General features: G+C 35.1%; 1 long non-coding RNA gene across 1 annotated transcript; it reads right to left on the reverse strand.

Moving 5' to 3' along the window:
- Positions 1-344: 344 nt before the first annotated feature.
- On the reverse strand, positions 345-7,434 carry LOC125654657 (uncharacterized). The gene is made up of 4 exons (XR_008796848.1): positions 7,334-7,434; positions 4,657-4,799; positions 2,998-3,033; positions 345-1,579 (listed from the first exon to the last, which is right to left on the reverse strand). It is a non-coding gene; the product is annotated as an uncharacterized LOC125654657 (long non-coding RNA).
- Positions 7,435-21,067: the final 13,633 nt, after the last annotated feature.

The raw sequence follows: 21,067 nt of genomic DNA on the forward strand, positions 1-21,067 counted from the left end.
TATTTTTTGTGGCATTCTAACATTGCTCTTGGACACCACCACCTTCGATTATTCTTCCATGTTTCTCCGTAATAATTGACATGCGCAGTCTTCACGAAAAACTTTGTGAAGTACAGGCCCTTCGGGCCTTCCAGTATAATAATTTTGCAAGCCTGAACAATATTTTAATGGCCCAAAATGTTTTTTCTAATTTGACCACTTGTCATTTGCAAGGTGTTGCATGCTGATTCTACACTAAAGATACATGTATGTTCTAATGTAGGAAAATACATATCAAGATAATCATAGTTAGAGAACAACTGACATTAAAAGGATTATCTTATTTTATTTTTCAACATATTAATCTCGAAGATACATCAGCAGCTCATGTTCTACTTTGTTTTGTAAACACCACGTACAAAATATTTTGTTTTCTCCAGAATTAAATCTTAGTAAAGGCCCACCCTCGGTCAAATGGGGCATGAATTTTCATTCTCTTTTCTCCTTGTACGACCGTTTTTTTTTTAATTTGGATCTGATGGTTGTGTTTACGAAATACGCTTGTGAGGTCTGGAATTTCACGGACGAGCCCCCTCCCTACACAGACACTGGAAGTTAATGTAAATATATAGTATGTGCATGTATTTTTTATACGTGCACATACTATATATTTACATTAACTTCCAGTGCCCTTGCCTCCCTACAATACTTCAGAAAAAGCAGCATGGTTGATCGTTTTTCGATGATTCTGACAAAGCCAGAGTCAATCTCACGCTTTATTTGTAATATATACAAAACATACAATAAAACATTTACAGGCCCACCGGACTCCTGGGTTAAATATTTTTAGAAGCCCGATCCCGATTTTACTGGCCTCGGGCATCGGGCCACCGGTTAAAGTCGAAGACTGCATGCGTATGATAATTATACCAAGTATGTTCTGATTTTCATGCTAGTGAAAGTCGTCATTTGATTGGTCAAGTGTGATAGGTGAAATAACATGACCTCAAACGCAATGCTGTCAGACCCTTCTCCAGTGTAACGGTTAAAGAATATCTGTTTGGGTTCAATACCGTTCAAATAACCCTTGATTTGAACCGATTTATATCCCCTTTACCTAAGTATGATTTGTGCCAAGTTTGATTGAAATTGTTCCAGTGATTCTGGAGAAGATGAAAATGTGAAAAGTTAACGCCGTCTTCAAACGACAAAAGACACCAGACAAATTTCGATAAGAAAAGCTCACTTAAAAACAGCTATACCAATTGAATGCAGGTTTTGCACATTTTCATTAAAGTGCAACATTACACTTCTTCTCATTATCAAACCATTGCTTAATATTTTATACAACATATCAGAATGCATGTCTGAAATTATAAACATGGGATACCTCTTTGTTACAAACATTGTAAATGAAGCAGTAACCACAAAATTAATTTTCCTTGGCCTAATCCATAAACATGATAAAGAATATCTCTCCATCAAAATGCTGAATCCCGACAATGTACGTCTGAAGGACACAGATGGGATCAACACGCCCCTCTCTTCGGTTGCTATTTTCCCCAGTCCTCAGTTTTTTGGACGGTACTGGTGGTACGACCTAAACATATATACAGGTATACATATACAATGAATTCAAATATTTACATCTGAGAATTGTCAAAGTACCATTCTCTTTAGATATTTAAAGCTCACATGATACATTCCAAACTATAATTCTAAATTTCATATTGATGAATTCATTTTGCATTACAAGATTAAACATCAGTGGCAATATCAGTGGCTAGTCTAATAATATCCTCATCAAATCATGTTGTGAATGATCTCTTGATACTTATAATTTTGATAACTGCAGGTAAATCAGAGTTTTTTTATCTGTCGATTTCACAGGCAAAACTGATAAATATTTCTAAAGTCCAGTGATTTTTTGTATATTAATCGGTCCAAAGGATCGGTAATGTGTAAATGATCAATTGGGAACTTTAACCTCTTTACGTGCATGGTTTTTAAATGTAGTTGTAAAATCGACTAGATGTTTGAATCTGCGTATACTTAAATAAATTAATAAGTGCTTATCTGATTTGGGATCGATAAACAAACATTTAAAACAACCACACAGACAGTTTGCAAGTGCAAAATTAGACAATTTCCTTTTCATATTTTTCTAGATCATAAGCAGATATGGGTGGAAGATGCTAACACTACAAATTTTGTTACGTGAATTTGACTTCATTATGTGGACAGATGCATGTGCGATTTAATGGAATTTGGCGTGCAGGTCACTCTGGGCTGGGGCTCCATTGCTGTTCGCATAAAAGTGTGCACCTTTGCAGTCCTTGGCCATGCAAATCCAAAAGCTTTTGCGTATCAAGCAAGGCGACCCTGAAGGTCTCATCTCAACATCGTCTGTTGAGACTCTGGTAATATAGGAATGTCCCCTAGCTGCCACCCCCAAAATAGATGAAGCACAAAAGTACCATAACTCCTGTAATTTTTTTTAGAATCAAAATTGCAGTTGAATATGATCAACTACATATTATGACTAACAATCCTGTGAAATCAGTTAGGCAGTGTTGGAGGAATTGTGTCCACAGTGTTCGTATAATGTAACATGTAAAAATTCCACAAAGTCCCATAACTCCTGCAAAATTTGTCAAATCTAAATGACAGCGCAATGTGATCAACTATATATGGTGACTAACAATCCTACAAAATTTGAACAAAATCCATTGAGTGGTTTTGGAGGAGTTGCGTCCACAAAGTCAAGCATGACAAACATACAGACACGAGTATTTCTATGTCCTCTTCCGCGTGACATAGAAAGAAAGTTTTGTCACAAAATTCATAGGAATGCTCATGCACGTGTACTCAAAGTTCTGAAATAATTGACGACAGGCCAAAAACTACATCCCCTGGAATTGAATGACATAAAAAGAAAAAGTTTTTTCACAAAATTCAAAGGAATGCTCATGCACATGTATGCAAAGTTCTGAAATAATTGACTACAATATGTATTACCTGTCCTTCCCTTTTACGTTGAGGAAACATCTTGTCCTGAAAGAAAACATACCAATCAGACAATTAATATTGTAATAAGATAACACCATACTCGCACTATCATCTGATAAAAGTATGGCAAGTGTATTCATTTCCATTTATTCGAGTTAAAACTAGTATATATTATCAAATAAAATATATATTTCATTGCACTTTTTAAATTATGAGACATATTACATGTACATAAACTGAATCATTTATCAACATCAGAAAATTGCAATTTTCCTTAAATAGCATCATCAAAATATCTGGTTATAATGATATTCACAACAATTTCTTGAAAAAATGAACAAAATAAATCTGTGAAAAATGGAGGAAATCAATCGCATAATGCCTAAATGGGCTGAATCAGAAATCAATGAAAACAGAGTTATTGCAATCCAATACTGATTATTCATACTTAAGACTTTTGAGATATTTCAATCATGTTTCAGATATTTTTTACAAATCAATCGACAAAGACTCCAACAAAATTTATGTTTCTGTCCAGGGTTTGACATTTACTTTTTTGAGCACTAGACCAGTCTGGCTACTTCAAATGATTTTTATTAGACCTGACCTTACATCCACTAGCCCTGACCAACTTTCCAGAAAAAACTTATAAGTTTCTCCATATTTAAATACTTAAAATGACAAACATTAAGTTTGAACAAAAACATATTTAATTGTCTCGTCATTCAATTTGATGCTTTTATTTTCGAACACATTTTCTGTTTCTTTAAATTCTACCCGGCATGAAAATTCTTTAGTCCATTTAGCATAAAATGACCTCAGCTGTTTTTTGGTTTTTTTCTTTAAATTTCTATTTCATAAGCCCTGCTTTGTTTCTTCCCAACCTTTTCCTTTTTTTTCCTCTTGGGACATCTTTCCTTGAGAACAAGAAGTCGTAGTTGAATATGTAGAGACATTCCCACACGTCAACACTGAAAAATGGCTGTTTACGACATAATTTATTAATTTGATATAATTATATATTGAATTCAAATAAACTGGGTTTTTTTTTATGAATTCAATTTATATCTATATTTATCCGAAACATAACTTTATACACTTTAAGATCGAGTAGATGTCGTAAAACATCACTTCCGAAAGAGATTATGTCATCAGTGTCGACACGACGTGGTACAAAATTGCTCACAAACTCTTAGACTAGTTATTTTTTTCAGTGAAGAATAAAATATCTTATGGTTTAAAGTAAAGTTTCTCGTTTATTTTTTCAACAAGACCGGTCGGACTAGTAAATCGACATTTTAGCCGACCAGACCCATCATTTAGTAGACTTGGTCGGTCGGACGTGCCTTAGTGTCAAACCCTGCTGTCATGCATAAATCTAAGTAAATCAATTGATTTTGCAAAATCTTCTGATTCACATGAGGGTGGAATTACTTTAAAAGTATAGTCAAAACATATGAAATATGAATTGTTGAAAACAATATTGTCCCTCCCATGTGACCACATACCTATTACCTTTTAAAAAACTTGTGTTCAATTAAAGCAAAGTAAAGGTCATTAAACTTCTATTCATCAATATCTATTTTAGTAAGAGGTCATGCCCTTTGATCAACGTGGCATGTGGCCCAAAGAAAATCAGAGACATTCCAAGTTTTCAATAACACCTACCCAAGTTTGATCCTAGTGCTGAGAAAATAATATATCTATTGTTGGTAACAAAGATTATGTCACCAGACGACAAGAACACTGGTACAGTCACCACAGTCTATAAATAGCCATTCTTTCCATCCGCCATTAGGATATGGAACCAGCTGCAAAAGATAATATCATCCATCAGAGATAACAGGCATACATGATATACAACATTTCCTATTCTGTTAATGTTGTAATGCACGTTTCCTTGCAGATTATCGGGTTTATTCTAATATGTTATACCAGCTGATGACGAGAGACATACCTTTACAACTGAACATCACTCTTTTAGACCATACAATGACTTGTAACAATTAGTATACAATGATTTCATCTTTTGAATCAATGGAAAGTCTATTCTGATGTGTACATGTATACGACTTTGCTCATTCATTGGTCTGATAAATTGATGTCGTTTTATCTCACTCCTATCATAAATTAGATTGGAACAAAACAAGTTTTGAAATGATTTTATGATCAACAAATATACAATTAACAAAATATTACGCAAATCGTAAACATTTCCTGAAATCTCACATTGGGTTGAGTTTGGATCAAGTGTCACCTTTTGAAACTTTTTAATATCATTCTACTTTTGAAGTGTAGCATCTTCTAAAAATATTTCACCTTGAATGCTTTATTGGTAGGATTAGGAAGGTTTGAACTTGATATATTTCATATCAAGATGGTATATGTAATTTAAGTCAGTGCATGCATTTTTACCGGAAAAACAGGAACCGCAAGATAATACAATTAGGAAAGTTGCCAATCTACTATATGTATATGTCTCTGAATCTAGCAACTTTACTGTAAACTTAAGTATGATACTGTCATATATGTAAAAGTATGAAAAGTATGGTATAGAACATCTCTGCAAAGCGTTTGTGATACACCACTGCAGTATTTGTTAAATATCTACCTTCAATAAAGACTTGAGAATGACAAACATTGGTTAACTTATAAATATTTTAAAGTACAGCCAGCTGGGCTCCAAATCAACATATGCCCATCAGTCCATGACTGGTTAGAAGTCTGACGGATTTACTGACATTTGATTTGGTTATTTCGATCGGTCATTTTTCTAAAACGCCATTTTGGAACACTTGCTTATTAAATCTTAAACACGCTTTTGGCATTCCTCTGTAGACATCAGACATACCTGATTAGTGATGCAACAAGTACATCAAGTTAAATCCCATTATTTTATTTGAATAACATTAATGAAATATGTTTAATTTTATCTGGAAAACCCCTGGTGGACTGGTAAATTTTTCTGCAGACTGGTTGAAATTTTAAACCCTACCAGTCCGGACGGACTGGTGACAGAAAAAGTTAGTTTCAAGCCCTGACAACTGATTTGACAGAATGAGTTTTGAAAAATTATAGTTTTGTTATACTTTGTCCCAGACAATTTATATAAATGGTACCATTTGATTGCATTTCTGGAAACCTTTAAAATATAACACATGTATATTGGCCAAAGTTGAAATTTTGACCTGTTAATAACATTTTTATTGCTACATGTATACGCAGTAAATTTCCTGGAGCTCCAGTGCAGTGCTACATTCAGTGGTTGCACACGTTGTGTTTACATTGTAGACATTTATTGTTTACATTGTAGTCTTTTATTGATAAAATGCTGATTCATGTGGAACCCTGTTTAAAACCAATCAAGAGCAGGCTTGGGGTAATGGTAATGTGACAACAGCCAATTTCAGAGTAATGGGGGTGTAATGGTGCAATTTTGCATTACAAGTAATGGCAATTTAACGTAAAGCATAACTTGTAGAAAATACACTGTAACAGTCCAAAATTGGTTTAAAACTTATAGTATAGACCACAGGTCTATGCCAAAACAAGATGACATAGACCTCATTGAATTGGCATAGATCGCAACATTGAAAAAAAAGAATTAACACATTTATAAAATTGTAATTTACTTCTAATGGACTTTGTAAGCATATTTCTTTCATTCCCATAACAATGTTTTCATTTCCTCATGACGTTTTGTCCGACGTAGACTTTGGGAGAACTCTATTAACGATTTAAACCTAGAAAATCAGCAGACAATTTGGTCCATCCAAATTACAATTGGCATAGACCGCTGTCGTTTGACGTAGACTCGGTCTATGGTTAATTTCAAACACTGCAGTGTTATGTGCATTACATTGCATTACTTCAAATAATTGATATTTTGAAGGTTTACTAAAAATAGATTATTTCATTGCATAAGTGATTTTAGACCTTAATTGTTACTTGTAATGTAGGCTAATGCACTCTCAAGTTATGCGTAATGCAATGCATTACATTTCAAAATTGGGGTTATGGTAATGTACACTATATAATATTTACCGCGGGATTGGTCAATTTTTAAGAGGGATCTGGGAAAAGGTTTTTATCACAATTCAATAATATGCAATACTTGCGTGACTGAATCGCAAAAGCCTTTGATAATGTTGTAGGAGTGGCCCTTTACTTGAAGAAGCCGTGATCATGTGTGCAACATTAAAGAAAAAAGTATAAAGTCGAAAACATATGGTACTTTGTAACTTTCACTTTATAATATAGCAAATATATCAAATGAATGCATATCTCTTCATCAAACCTGGTGAATCAATACATATTAATTAGGTCTAACCCAAGGAGTCCTCACTTATCAACAGTTTCTTGCATAACTTCTGCAATTCTGCCGTTTATTGGGTCAGGATTTTGCATACATACTCTTTCAGCGCCATTCACGATTTAATAATTTTGCGCCAATTTTGAAGTTAAACCCGGTTTCCGGTTACATGATTTACCCAAAAGGACCCTAAGAGAAATAAAAATTAATGTGATTCATCCTATGTTCACTCATTTATTCAGTGGATATCAAACTTAGCATATTTTTGGATAATTAATGTTTTACTCGTTGAGATGAGCTAAGATCCTATAACATCTTGCAGCACAACTTTATGCATTTATTCGCCTAGGATAATAATAATTGGCCCCCTTCCCACTATTCCGTTCGCGCTCCACATTCTCTCACCAGAGGGCGGGTTACACGGAACTCTGGATAGAGCACTGCGCAGCTGTCGGCAATCCTCGGCAATCTCTCACCAGAGGGCGTTACGGAGTCAAGTCAACTCGTACCCTGACCGACTCGTACCCAGGTCAACTTGTACCCAAAAAGTAAAAGTCCCAAGAATCTGGTTACGAGTTGACTCCTCCTCTTCAATTGATGACAACTCGTACCTAAGCGATATGTCACTTATATGCGCATAGATATATTGCATTATGGGCAGATTCTTGGGTACGAGATGACTTTTGCCTTTTGGGTACGAGTTGACCTATGGGTACGAGTTGACCTAGGTACGAGTCGGTCAGGGTACGAGTTGACTAGAAATCGGCGTTACGCTACGCTCCAGCTTGCGTAGCGCGCCCTCTGGTGAGAGAATGAATCCTCGGCTGATTCCCCTACGCTCCATACAATGTTGAGTGTCCGAGACATCCGAGTAGTTCCGAGTGCACTGCGCAGTCGACGGTGCGTCTTTTTACCCCATAGAACCACAAAGACCAAAATAACTTAATGAAATAGATGTTATTTGGTTTAGATGTATATAGGAGGTATTAACAAGGTTTGGCTGTTTGGTTTTTTGGTGTGTTTTTTTCAATGTTTCATTGTACACAATCTAGTTCTTTTCGCAACATCTCATACCCAGTGGCGGATTTAAGGGGGGGGGGGGATTTTCAAAATCAAAGTAAATCAAATCTCTTGTTTGGTTTATTGAATTACTTTTATTGGGAGAACTTACTTTTTTTCCATAAACCCTTAAAATTTGAGTAATTAGATATTAATTTCACCTTATCAAAAATTACAGAAAGTACTAAAAATGACTATTTAGGAGACATATCGCATGCCTAAATATGGACCCACTGGGAGCCTCAAGACGGTCCCCAGACCCCCGACATCATACCCCCACCACCACCACCACAATTCCTGGATACCACAAACCTATGGAGCGCCAAATTAACATAAACTCAAATAATTGAAGATATCTTCAATTATTTGAAGATATCATCAATTCATTTGATGCGCACAACAATTGAATTAAAGATTTCTTCAAATAATTAATGATATCTTCAATTCTGAATTATTGCGCGCATTAATTGAATTAATGAGAGCATTAATTCTTCAGCTGAATTGATGCTCGCTTTAATTGAATTAATGATCTCTTCAAATGAATTAATGATATCAACAATTGAATTGATGAGCGCTACAATTCAATTGAAAAGAGCAATAATTGATATAATGCGCGCATTAAATCAATTGATGAGAGCAATAATTGAATTGATGCGCGCATTAATTCATTTGATGAGAGCAATAATTGATTTAATGCGCGCATTAATTCAATTATTGCTCTCTTCAATTGAATTAATGATATCTTTAATTCATTTGAAGAGAGCAATAATTCTTTTAGAGAGAGCAACTATATAATTAAAGATATCTTCAATTCAACATATCCACAATTGAATTAATGATATCTTTAATTGAATTGTTGCTCTCTTTAAAAGAATTGATGCGCGCATTAATTCCTTATACAAAAGCATTGTAAATGATTTAAAGATATCTTCAATTGAATTAAAGAGATCATCAAATTATTTATACCGAGCTCTAAATTAATTATTGCGAGCAATATTTCTACTAAATTGATGCTCTCATCAAATGAATTGAAGAGAGCAATAATTGAATTAATGCTCGCATCAAATCTATTATTGGTCTCATTAATTGAATTAATGCGCGCATCAATTGAATTGAAGAGAGCAATAATTGAATTAATGCGCGCATTAAATCAATTATTGCTCTCATTAATTCAATTGATGCGCGCATTAACTCAATTAATGAGAGCACATGAATTGAAGAGCGCATTAATTCATTTGACGAGAGCAATAATTGATTTAATGCGCGCATTAATTCAATTAAAGAGAGCAATAATTGAATTGATGATATCTTCAAATAATTGAAGATATCTTCAATTATTTGAGTTTATGTTAATTTGGTGCTCCATACAAACCAGGGCAGCCAACGCGCGCCCCCTAAAATTTTCAAATTTAGGGTAAATCGTGGTATCTTGTTTAGAAAAATGTACTAAACGATAAAAGAAAAACCCTTAAAATAAGCGTCATTTTACTAATTCCACCATATTAAAAATGATAGAAAATAGTACAAATGAGCTCGGCTCCGAAACGGAGAAAACGCAGTATCACCAAATATGAGATCGATTTTCTCATAAAACACACCATTTTTCTGCAAACATTATATTGCATATAGAGTGTGGGAGATATATTTTGATCATTCATCAGGGGGCGGATCCAGGAATTGCGGCTACGGGTCGCCACTTTATGACGCAGGGGGTCTGTGGGCCGCCATGAGGCCCCCAGTGGATCCCCTGGTGAGGGCCCAGGGGGCGAAGCCCCCGGAAGCTCCTGGATTTTACAGATTTTATAGGGCTTGAAATATGTCTCCTATCTAGTCATCTGTACTATTTTCCATCATTTTTTTATAAGGTGAAATTAATAAAATGATGCAAATTTTAAGGGATTTTGGAAAAAATTAAGTTCTCCCAATAAAGTAATTAAAGAAATCAAAAGATTGTGTCACCGGGAGTGGAAGAAATGTTTGCTTCTTTTATCGTTTAGTACATTTTTCTAAACAAGATACCACGATTTAACTTTAGGGGGGGGGGGGCAGCTTATGTTTTGTAATTGAATACATATGACTATGTAAAATAACAAAATAGCATACTTTCATATATATTTGATTTATTAAATGTACAATAGAGAGTTTAAATATAGGTTCAATCACTCAATAATTTTGATCCTACCCCTACCCCTTGATTTTGAAAGAAAATTTATATTTTGAAGATAGGTGTGTTAAATCTATTATTGATAAGCAAAATCTTTCAGAACAAAGTGTTAGATTAAAAAAATGATACTATAATGTCTCAAGAAGGGTTAGACATAAAGTCGATTCAGGTTGCCATGGAAATGAATGATTTTGCTATAAATCCTACAAAATCGTCTTTGAATGTATTTTAAGTTTTGATCATCTTTAAAAACTAAGACAAAACATGGTGCACACACTACTTACAATGAATTAACAGAGTTTGTTAAAATAATGACATTTCCCAATTGTCATGACAACATGACTGTCAAAAATGTGTTCGTCAATTGTTACAAATTGTTACTTTTATTTTGGGTATTGATATTTTTTCTCAATATGGAGAATTCCTGAATATGATTCTTACACAGTAAGGAATGTTCTGATGAAGTTTGTAGAAAGCTGTTGAAATTGGAATTTACTACATTTGTATTAATTTCTATTTGATATAAATTGCAATGTACATTTTTATGTCGTTAATTTATCTGCGGAAATCACTCATTCTTCTTGATTGCTGACACAATCGTCATCACTGTCGCTATCAGAAAAGTCCAACTCTCTAGCAGCATCCTCAACAGTGTCCGTGTAGATCTTTGATACCTTCCAAACGATAAACACCATAAAGTACATGCAATATGTCCACACATTCCCATAAGGCGAGAACCCTTTTTTGCAAGAGCAATATCACTTTGAAATTGTTACATCATTATATTTCACCCACAGAGCATACCTTTTTGCACATATATCCCGACTTTGAATTTTGGCATTTATTATATTGGGAATTCCATCGCTGACAAGGACCTCAAACAAACCCTTTTCAGTAAAATGTTCTGCTGAATAGGAGTTTGCGGTTTTCAGCTGATAGATCTCTTATTTCTCCCTCCGATAGCTTTGGAAATGTCATGTTGTCATCGGCTGCAACATCTAGTTTTACTCATTTCATTGATGGTTTATCCAAACCTGTTCATAAATAGAATGAAAAACAATTAGATTTTATGTATATTATGTGAATAAAAGTTATACCAGTATATTTAACAATCTTAGCTGGCATAATACTATTCATTTTTTGTACAAATTCCTTAAGATCAGTTGACTGTTTGGCGAGGGCTGTCATTTTACAGGCTATGTCGATGTCCTCGTCGTAAGTGCCACTGTTTATAAGTGTTCGATATTTGTTGTATATGCTGCAGACTATGCGAATAACGTCACCAATAAATGGGATTTGGCTGTTAGGCAATGTCTTCCCTAGGTATCATGGACTCTACAACCCACCTGACCTAATAACATATTACGTTTTTTATTAAAAGTAATATCGAACTTAATAGGGTTTACTTTTTTATTAAAATAACAATGGAGTGCGAGTTGATTTAATATTCAGAAATGCTGCAGTTCTTATTCTAATCTAAACTGATTTTAGAGCACTTTATTAATACATGTATGATAAATCTTAGTATTACCTTGGTTACTAATCGAGAACAGTTTGCCTCTTCTGTAGTTAACTGCTTTTGTCCCCTTTAAAGAAAAGCTGTCATTTCTAACTTCATCCCAATATCTTGTAGTACGGATTCAGGGGCGTAGCCAGGGTACTTTTGATGTGGACGCCCGAGTAGGCAAGGGGTTGGGAGGTCGCCTTAAGGCCCCTAATGGATCCAGGGCAAAACCCTGGTGGGAGCCCAGGGGGCGAAGCCCCCGGAAGCTGGTAAATTTTAGACGATTTCGATGTGTACATTCGACTCTCCTGAACGCATTTTTCGTACACTTTATAAATTTGTTACGCAGCCATATTCGAGGTCTGTTCTGTTGTTGTACGAAATGCGGACAAACACTTGTAAAATCTCAAAAATGAGAAAGGATCTGTACAATATCGTTATATGACGAACCCACTACAAACAATTTTAGAAAAAAAATATAATGTTGCCAATCACTACCTTTTGATATTTCTGATGATGTGGACGTTTGTGCGTACAAACGTACGCCTGGCTACGCGCCTGGGATTCCGAATCTCTAAATACTCTATCGACGATGAAAATATCATCTTCTTTTATCCACCTTTTAATTTCCTCTGTGTTTGAACGAATGGAATGGTTCAGTATGGAGGCATCATTATTTTTGGCATCAGCAAGGTACGGTCCTAAGACAGTGACTATGTAGCCTGTAGTTGAGACGATCATCATTGGTTTCAAGAGAGGACGCTGCTTGTGAAGACTGTAGGATTTCCGGCTAAATGTGTAATTACCGCTCTTTTGAATATATATGTATGTCCCATCCAGTACTAGAATAGCAGGAGAGGAAGATATGTCTGATAAGATTTCCTGGGCAAGTGGCCGTGTATGTTGATGAATTACATCGTCTCTGCTGACATGTGCAAATCCAATTTGGAACGAATTCTGTTAACAGTGCTTTTCTAGCTGAATGGACAGCTCTTCTTATCTATGAAAAACATAATTTGATAATAATGTTAAATTGAAAACATGGATTGACAATGCATGTATATGAAACATTTTATGTCAGTGCATATTCCCTTTGGACTTGGATGAATAAGATAAGTAATTCATTACTACTGTTAAAACTTTATAAGCGATACATATATTGGCAGAGATCAAATAAATTATTTCTTGTTGAAAATATACTTTAAAACTATTTGAAATTTTCCATATTGAATAGAGTTGCCAGCATTTGGTTGTCTTAACTTTGTCAGAAAAATCGCAACACATGTTCGAATGGATCTGGGCTTCGTTGTTTTTAAGTTGTGTACTGAATTTATCAGATCGTCAAACTGTTTTTTTACAAGACCTGTAAGGTTGTAATAATCAGTATCTGACAAACTCTTAGGATCGCCAACAATCTAGTCTTGAAGAAGTATCTCTCCATAAAACTTCCTCTCTGACTCGTTTTAAGAGTTCAAGAATGGAAGTTTTACTCAAAGTGCTGAAATCCTTATTTGATTCCAGTTTTTCAATTGCCTCACTCAAAAGTTGACCATGTACATGTATGTGGCTTGTACAACATCGTGACCCAGAGGGAACACAAATTTCATTCTGAATGAATGCTCTAAACGAGCATATGTAGGAGTGACTAGAAGGTTTGGTCCCGGTTTCGTACACACAAAACGATACGAATGACTTGTGCTTGTACAAGGAATGGCTAATCTAACCGAAGGAGGATTTCTATGTGGAAGAATTCTGGCAGCTTCTGGAGGGGGTGATACTCTTCATCAGTGCATGTCAGTCGGCTTGAATTGGTGACACTGTTCTGGGTTGGGTTTTTTTTTTTTATAGCAAACATGTGAACACTTGTTGCAAATAACATATGATTCTGTAATGTTATCGACACAAAAATATTTCACCAAAATCCTTTTCGCTACTTGATTGATTTTCCTTCTTCTGTTTGTGTTATGACGTTTTTCACAAAGAACACAGTAATAATGTTTACTGCCATTCATTCTGAAAGAAACGTCTTTCATGTGATTTAGAACACAGGCAATTGCATCGTTTGGGGTCGAATTTACTGTATAAAGAGTAAAGGTATAAAACTCTAAATATAGAGTACCCAAGTTAGCCGATGTAAAAACATTAAATTAATTGATATAAAATTCTACTATGTATTTTAATTTATTCATACATAATTAATCTATATTACTACCAAAGTTCATCCCGAAATTCCGTATACTTCCCAAGATATGCAGAAATGAACTCGGAAAAAATGCCCATTATTTTTTGGTTGAATTTTAAACTGTCTGTACTTTCACTTATCACAAAAAATAGGCATTTTTCCGAGTTCATTTCTGCATATCTTGGGAAGTATACGGAATTTCGGAATGAACTTTGGTAGTAATGTAGATTGATTATGTATGAATAAATTAAAATACAAAGTAGAATTTTATATCAATTAATTTATTGTTTTTACATCTGCTAACTTGGGTACCCTATATTTAGAGTTCTATACCTTTGCTCTTTATATAGTAAATTCGACCCCAAGCGATGCAATTGCCTGTGATTTAGAATAAATTATATCACGATAGTTCTTTAAAAATAGATATTGTATTTTATGCATAATTTATGTTGCTACTTTATTATAAATCCATTGTAAATACTGTAGGTGTATGAACGGTGTTCAGATACTTTTTCCAAATCAATAACATCAAAACCTATGACTTTTCAACACTATACACGACCATTTCTCACGATTTAGTAAATTACATACAAAGACTGTCATTATATGACTGTCCAACACTATACACGACCATTTCTCACGATTTAGTAAATTACATACAAAGACTGTCATTATATGACTGTCCAACACTATACACGACCATTTCTCACGATTTAGTAAATTACATACAAAGACTGTCATTATATGACTGTCAAGTATACCTTTAAACCTTGGCCTACTTTTTTTAAATACGGATTCTGTAGCCAGAGTACTATAACATTTTTTAGGTCACGTGAGTAAACTCAAGTGACCTATTGCAATTGGTTTTCGTCCGTCGTCGTCCGTCGTGCGTTAACAATTGAACATTTTTAACTTCTTCTTGATAACTATCATTCCAATGGTATGAACCATATTTGGAATATTTTATATAATGTTTATGTGTAAAACACTTAAATAACATCTTCTTTAGTGCTATTGATACTAAATTGAAAGTAAATAGATATTTAGAAAGAGCAGGTAGTCCTTTACCAAAATTGTAAATTTGATGGTCCCAGGGGTAGGTGTTTTGGTATCAGGGTGGGGCCAAAATGGTCAGTTATCAAATGTGTGAACAATAGACATTTTTAACTTCTTGATAACTATCATTTCAATTCTTTTAAAATCTGGTATGAAAAATATTTGGAACAAGGGGGACATAAATTGTAAATTTCAGGACTCCTGCACCCCTAGGGCCTTAGGGGCGGTAAAAACTGCCCAAAATGACCAATTTTCAAAAATCTTCTTCTTTAGAACCGCACACGTGTAAGAAAAAGTAAATGCATTGTGATGTGGCACAGGAAGGCCTCTACCAAAATTGTAAATTTCAGGATCCCCGGGGTAGGGGTTCTGACCCCAGGGCGGGGCCAAACTTGTTATATAGTGTTTATGTGTAAAACACTTGAATAACATGTAGTGCTATTTATACTAAAGTAAAACTAAATGGATAGAGCAGGTAGTCCGTTACCAAAATTGTAAATTTGATGATCCTAGAGTAAGGGTTCTGACCCCAGGGTAGGGCCAAACTTAGTATATAGTATTTATGTGGAAGTTTGCTGATACTATATAAAATCTAAATGCATACTTGCTGATGTTTTAATGTTAATACAGGTCTATTATCTAAAGCCTTTCCTCAGTGTACACACTTTTGAGGGCAGTGAAGTTTCAAGAACACATCTTGTTTTATGTTGCTGGACATCAGAATTTAGCTTAGATATTCAGAACAGGATTTTTTTCTAGATTTCATAGCCCATGGATTGTTTGCTGTTTTCCGCCACACTCAACAATTTTTCAGTTATCTGGTGGAGCCCAGTTTGTTATGGGTGGAAGAGAGAGAACCCAGATACACTATACCTGGGAAGAGATCATCGACCTTCCGAAAGTAAACTGGGAAACTTTCTCACTTACCGGCGCGAACGGGGTTCGAACCCGCGCCGACCAGAGGTGAGAGACCGTGTGATTTTGAGCGCTATGCTCTAACCACTCGGCCACGGAGGCCCCATCATAGCCCATGGCAGTAGTGATACTTTTTCACCAGTATTCAGGTGACCGATAAGGCCTGTGGATCTCTTGTTTTCATACTGTTCTGTCCTCCTTTCTTTCTTTATTTGTGAGCGCTTGTTGTATACATATTGTTTTACATATCAATTACCCCCATATCCACTGGTTAGGTTGGAATGTAGGGGTTTGTAAAAATCCTAACCCGATAAATGCCAATAAACAACATTTACTCACCAAAAAAAAAAAAAATTAAAAAAATAAAAATAAAAATTCATAATTCCTTTTTTATGCATGTATCAAGCGGAAACAAATTAATTTGAAGGAAAACATTTTCATCATTGCGCTAAGTACGCATTGATGAAGTTTTCCGTCCAATTTTCCGTTTGATGCATGCAGAAAAAAGAATTATAAGTTTCATTTTTTACTCAGATAACAACTTTATTGGGCCAATGTTGGCCCATTGTAGAGCGCTTTTGTTAGTTGTCTTGAAATGTTATTTACGTTGGCCCAGCAATATGCCATCATTTCAACAGAGGACCAACATTGGTCCAACCTGAACAATAATCATAACGTACTCCTCATCTTCACCTACTAGTCATCTGAACAATAATCATAACGTACTCCTCATCTTCACCTACTAGTCATCTGAACAATAATCACAACGTACTCCTCATCTTCACCTACTAGTCATCTGAACAATAATCATAACGTACTCCTCATCTTCACCTACTAGTCATCTGAACAATAATCATAACGTACTCCTCATCTTCACCTACTAGTCATCTGAACAATAATCATAACGTACTCCTCATCTTCACCTACTAGTCATCTGAACAATAATCATAACGTACTCCTTATCTTCACCTACTAGTCATCTGAACAATAATCATAACGTACTCCTTATCTTCACTAACTAGTCATCTGTTCCTATACAACTTATTTTACTTATTTCATTGTTATTTAAATAGCGTTTAGAGCAATATGGATTTTACGCTTTGCAAAATAAATTTATTATTATTGATTTATTATTATTTTGTTGGGCTACTGTTGGGGTTAAACGTTGGCCCAACATAGTTTTGCTCATCGGCCCTTATCCAACCCAACATGTTGGGGAGTGGTTGGCCCAACGTAAGATTTTAGATTACAATATGTTGGGCCGATGTTGATACAGCTTCATTTAATTTGATTTCGCACTACCTGAAGATGTTTGTAAACCAACACAACTGATTGTTGCCCAGCTGTTCTTGGGATATTTCCCTATATATTCACATATAAAACTATGATCCCCTATTGTGGCCCTACCCTACCTAAGACAAACACGGACCCCTGAGGCGGGGTCAGGTGCCTAAGAGGAGTAAGCATCATGGCTCTACTGTTATTGAGAATATTTGATCACCCAACCATTTACTAATGTGGCCTCACCCCTTTCTCAAACTCATGGTCATGATTTGAACAAATTTGAATGTACACTATGTCTGAAAGCTCATGTAATTTTCAAGTTTTCCTGCTAGAGAAGATTTTTAATTGACCCCGCCTTATTTTTGCCTTTCCTTGATTACCTTTGTCGGACATTTGATTTCCTTCTCTTGGAAGAGGACATGGTCCTTCATTTGACCAAACTTGAATCCCTTCACCCAAGGAGGATTTGTGCCAAGTTTGATTGAAATTGAGAGTAGCCCATTAGTTTTGGAGGAGATGAAAATCCGAAAAGTTAACAACGAAGATAACGACATTAGCAACGAGAACATACGTAAGACAAATGTTGACCAGGAAAACTCACTTAGGTGAGCTAAAACAGTCTGATTATGATCTCCGGAATCATGTTGAACTTTAGGGGCTTATATTTCACTATCAATTCAATTTGTAAATTGTTTACGTATTATATGTAATTACAAGGCCATCTTGAAATGAATTCATTTCTTTACGTTTTACATTTCGTAATTTTTCGTTATTTTCCGTAAATACATTTCGCGGGTTTTTGAGCTCATGCATGAATATAAAAACATTTCTAAAGTAGGGTGTATAAGTTAGGGTAAGTCATGTTTGTAGAAAGACCAATTAATTTTGGCCTAACTTGCCTGAACTTGCAGAAATGATAGGTGAATTGCATCAATATGATAGCGAAATTGATACAATATATTTTATATATCATACGTATACATCTAAAATTTGCTGCTTAATCATTACTGATTATTTTTTCATATACGTGAAGAAGACGGAGTACACGAACAATGATCAATGTTAAGAATCCTATATGTAAACCTTATACGGTACCAAGTTTGATGCACCAGATGCGCATTTCGACAAATAATGTCTTTTCGGTGATGCTCAACCGAAATGTTTGAAATCTGAAATAACAATGAAGTTTTAGAGCTATTATAGGGAAAAACAGTGTGCCAAAAAAGTGGGAGTCAAATTCGTCTAAGGATAAGCGATATGTGTGAGAGTGATAATCCTTAATTTTGAAATGAATTTCTAAATTTTATCACCGCAATTAAATATAAACTGTACATCCGTATTTTCAAGTTAGTAACGAAGTACTTAGCTACTGGCCTGTAGAGACCCTCGGGGACTAACAGTCCACCAGCAGAGGCCTCGACCCAAGAGTCATAATGTAAAACTTATACGGTACCAATTTTGATGCACCAGATGCGCATTTCGACAAATAATGTCTCTTCAGAGATGTTCAACCGAAATGTTTGGAATCCGAAATAACAATGAAGTTTTAGAGCTATCATAGGGAAAAACAGTGTGCCAAAAAAGTGGGAGTCAAATTTGTCTAAGGATAAGAGCTATGCGTGAGGGAGATAATCCTTAATTTTAAAATTAATTTCTAAATTTTATCACCACAATTAAACATACATCTGTATTTTGAAGCTAGTAACGAAGTACTTGGCTACTGGACTGTAGAGACCCTCGGGGACTAACAGTCCACCAGCAGAGGTCTCGACCCAGGAGTCATAATGTAAAACTTATACGGTACCAATTTTGATGCACCAGATGCGCATTTCGACAAATAATGTCTCTTCAGTGATCCTCAACCGAAATGTTTGGAATCCGAAATAACAATTAAGTTTTAGAGCTATTATAGGGATAAACAGTGTGCCAAAAAAAGTGGGAGTCAAATTCGTCTAAGAATAAGAGCTATCTGTGAGGTTGATAATCCTTAATTTTGAAATGAATTTCTAAATTTTATATATGCAAGGTGAAGATAACGAACAGTGATCAATCTCATAACTCCTACAAGCAATACAAAATAGATAGTTGGGCAAACAAGGACCCCTGGACACACCAGAGGTGGGATCAGGTGCCTAGGAGGAGTAAGACCAAATGAATAATGGGGGCTTAGGAGGAGTATCTGCTGTTGTTTTTCAGTGCATTAATGGTCATGGTAATGCATGCAAAATTCATGTTATTTCACCGTGCCAGGGTGAAAATATGATAACTATTTTCTAGAGGAGATAATGTTGTTGAGACAGAAAAGGTGGATAAAATAAATACTATATATCTGACTGGTTTATCTAAAGGGAAAGGCAACCCTAACCACGTTGTTGCTTTTATGAATAAAGTATCAAAGAATCAATGCTAATGAGCCTCTGCTGGTGGACTGTTAGTTCCCGAGGGTCTCTACAGTCCAGTAGCTAAGTACTTCGTTACTAGCTTGAAAATACGGATGTATATTTAATTGCTGTTATAAAATTTAGAAATTCATTTCAAAATTAAGGACTATCTCCCTCATGCATAGCTCTTATCCTTAGACGAATTTGACTCCACTTTTTTTTTGGCACGCTGTTTTTGGCTATAATAGCTCTAAAACTTCATTGTTATTTCGGATTTCAAACATTTCGGTTGAGCATCACTGAAGAGACATTATTTGTCAAAATGCGCATCTGGTGCATCAAAATTGGTACCGTATAAGATTCACATTACTGATATCGTAAATGGCAGTCTTTAACAACAAATATCCTTGCTTAATGATTAAATCAATATCAATCTATCATTCATTTTGAATTACCCACCGTTAAGAGAGCGATCATTAAATTTTAATTTAGTACGTTACACCGTCGGTTTCAGTTTATTTCATCAACAGCACTGTAAACATGACAAGTCCGAACAGTTAAGTTTGAAGTTATATAGATTTGAGCCCATTCTTTCACAAGAAGAAATCTAGAAAAGAATACGTTCAGTCAAGTCGCAGACGAGAAAGATGGTTAACTTTTTTTCATACAAATGTCTCTAACCTTAACTTGTCATTCCGCAAATGGCAGATCCGACAACAATTTACGTAGGTGTTTTTTCGAGATGACTTGGTAGTGTCAGAAATTTCTTTAAAAAAAACCCCCAAAACTTTTAACATATCCCCTTCGTATTAGTGCAATTAAAAGCTTGACAGGAAGGCATCAACCTATTTATTCGTAAAATTTACCACATGGAAATCTTTGATGACCTTATCTCAATAAAACCGGAACAGACGATGCGATGTCAAAATTATTGACTTTTTTTGGTCTTGAACACAAAAGAGTTCCACGTCATGGCAGCCTCTATGCATGGCGGGAATTTCAATGTTTTACGTTTTCAAATTAGCACTGAAGTTTATCTAGGCCGTATATCAACAAAATAGTATGACAATGTTTTGGATGTAATATATGGATATAATTTGTCCTATAATTTATTGTGAAATTTTGTTTGGGTTGCCTTCCCCTTTAACAATTTTAATTTCACCTACTTTTCAATTCTTAAGGTTAAAATGAATCTTATACATTCTGATAATGTCCCAAATAT

Source organism: Ostrea edulis, chromosome 7 (assembly GCF_947568905.1).
Source record: "Ostrea edulis chromosome 7, xbOstEdul1.1, whole genome shotgun sequence".
Taxonomy (NCBI): Eukaryota; Metazoa; Mollusca; class Bivalvia; order Ostreida; family Ostreidae; genus Ostrea; species Ostrea edulis.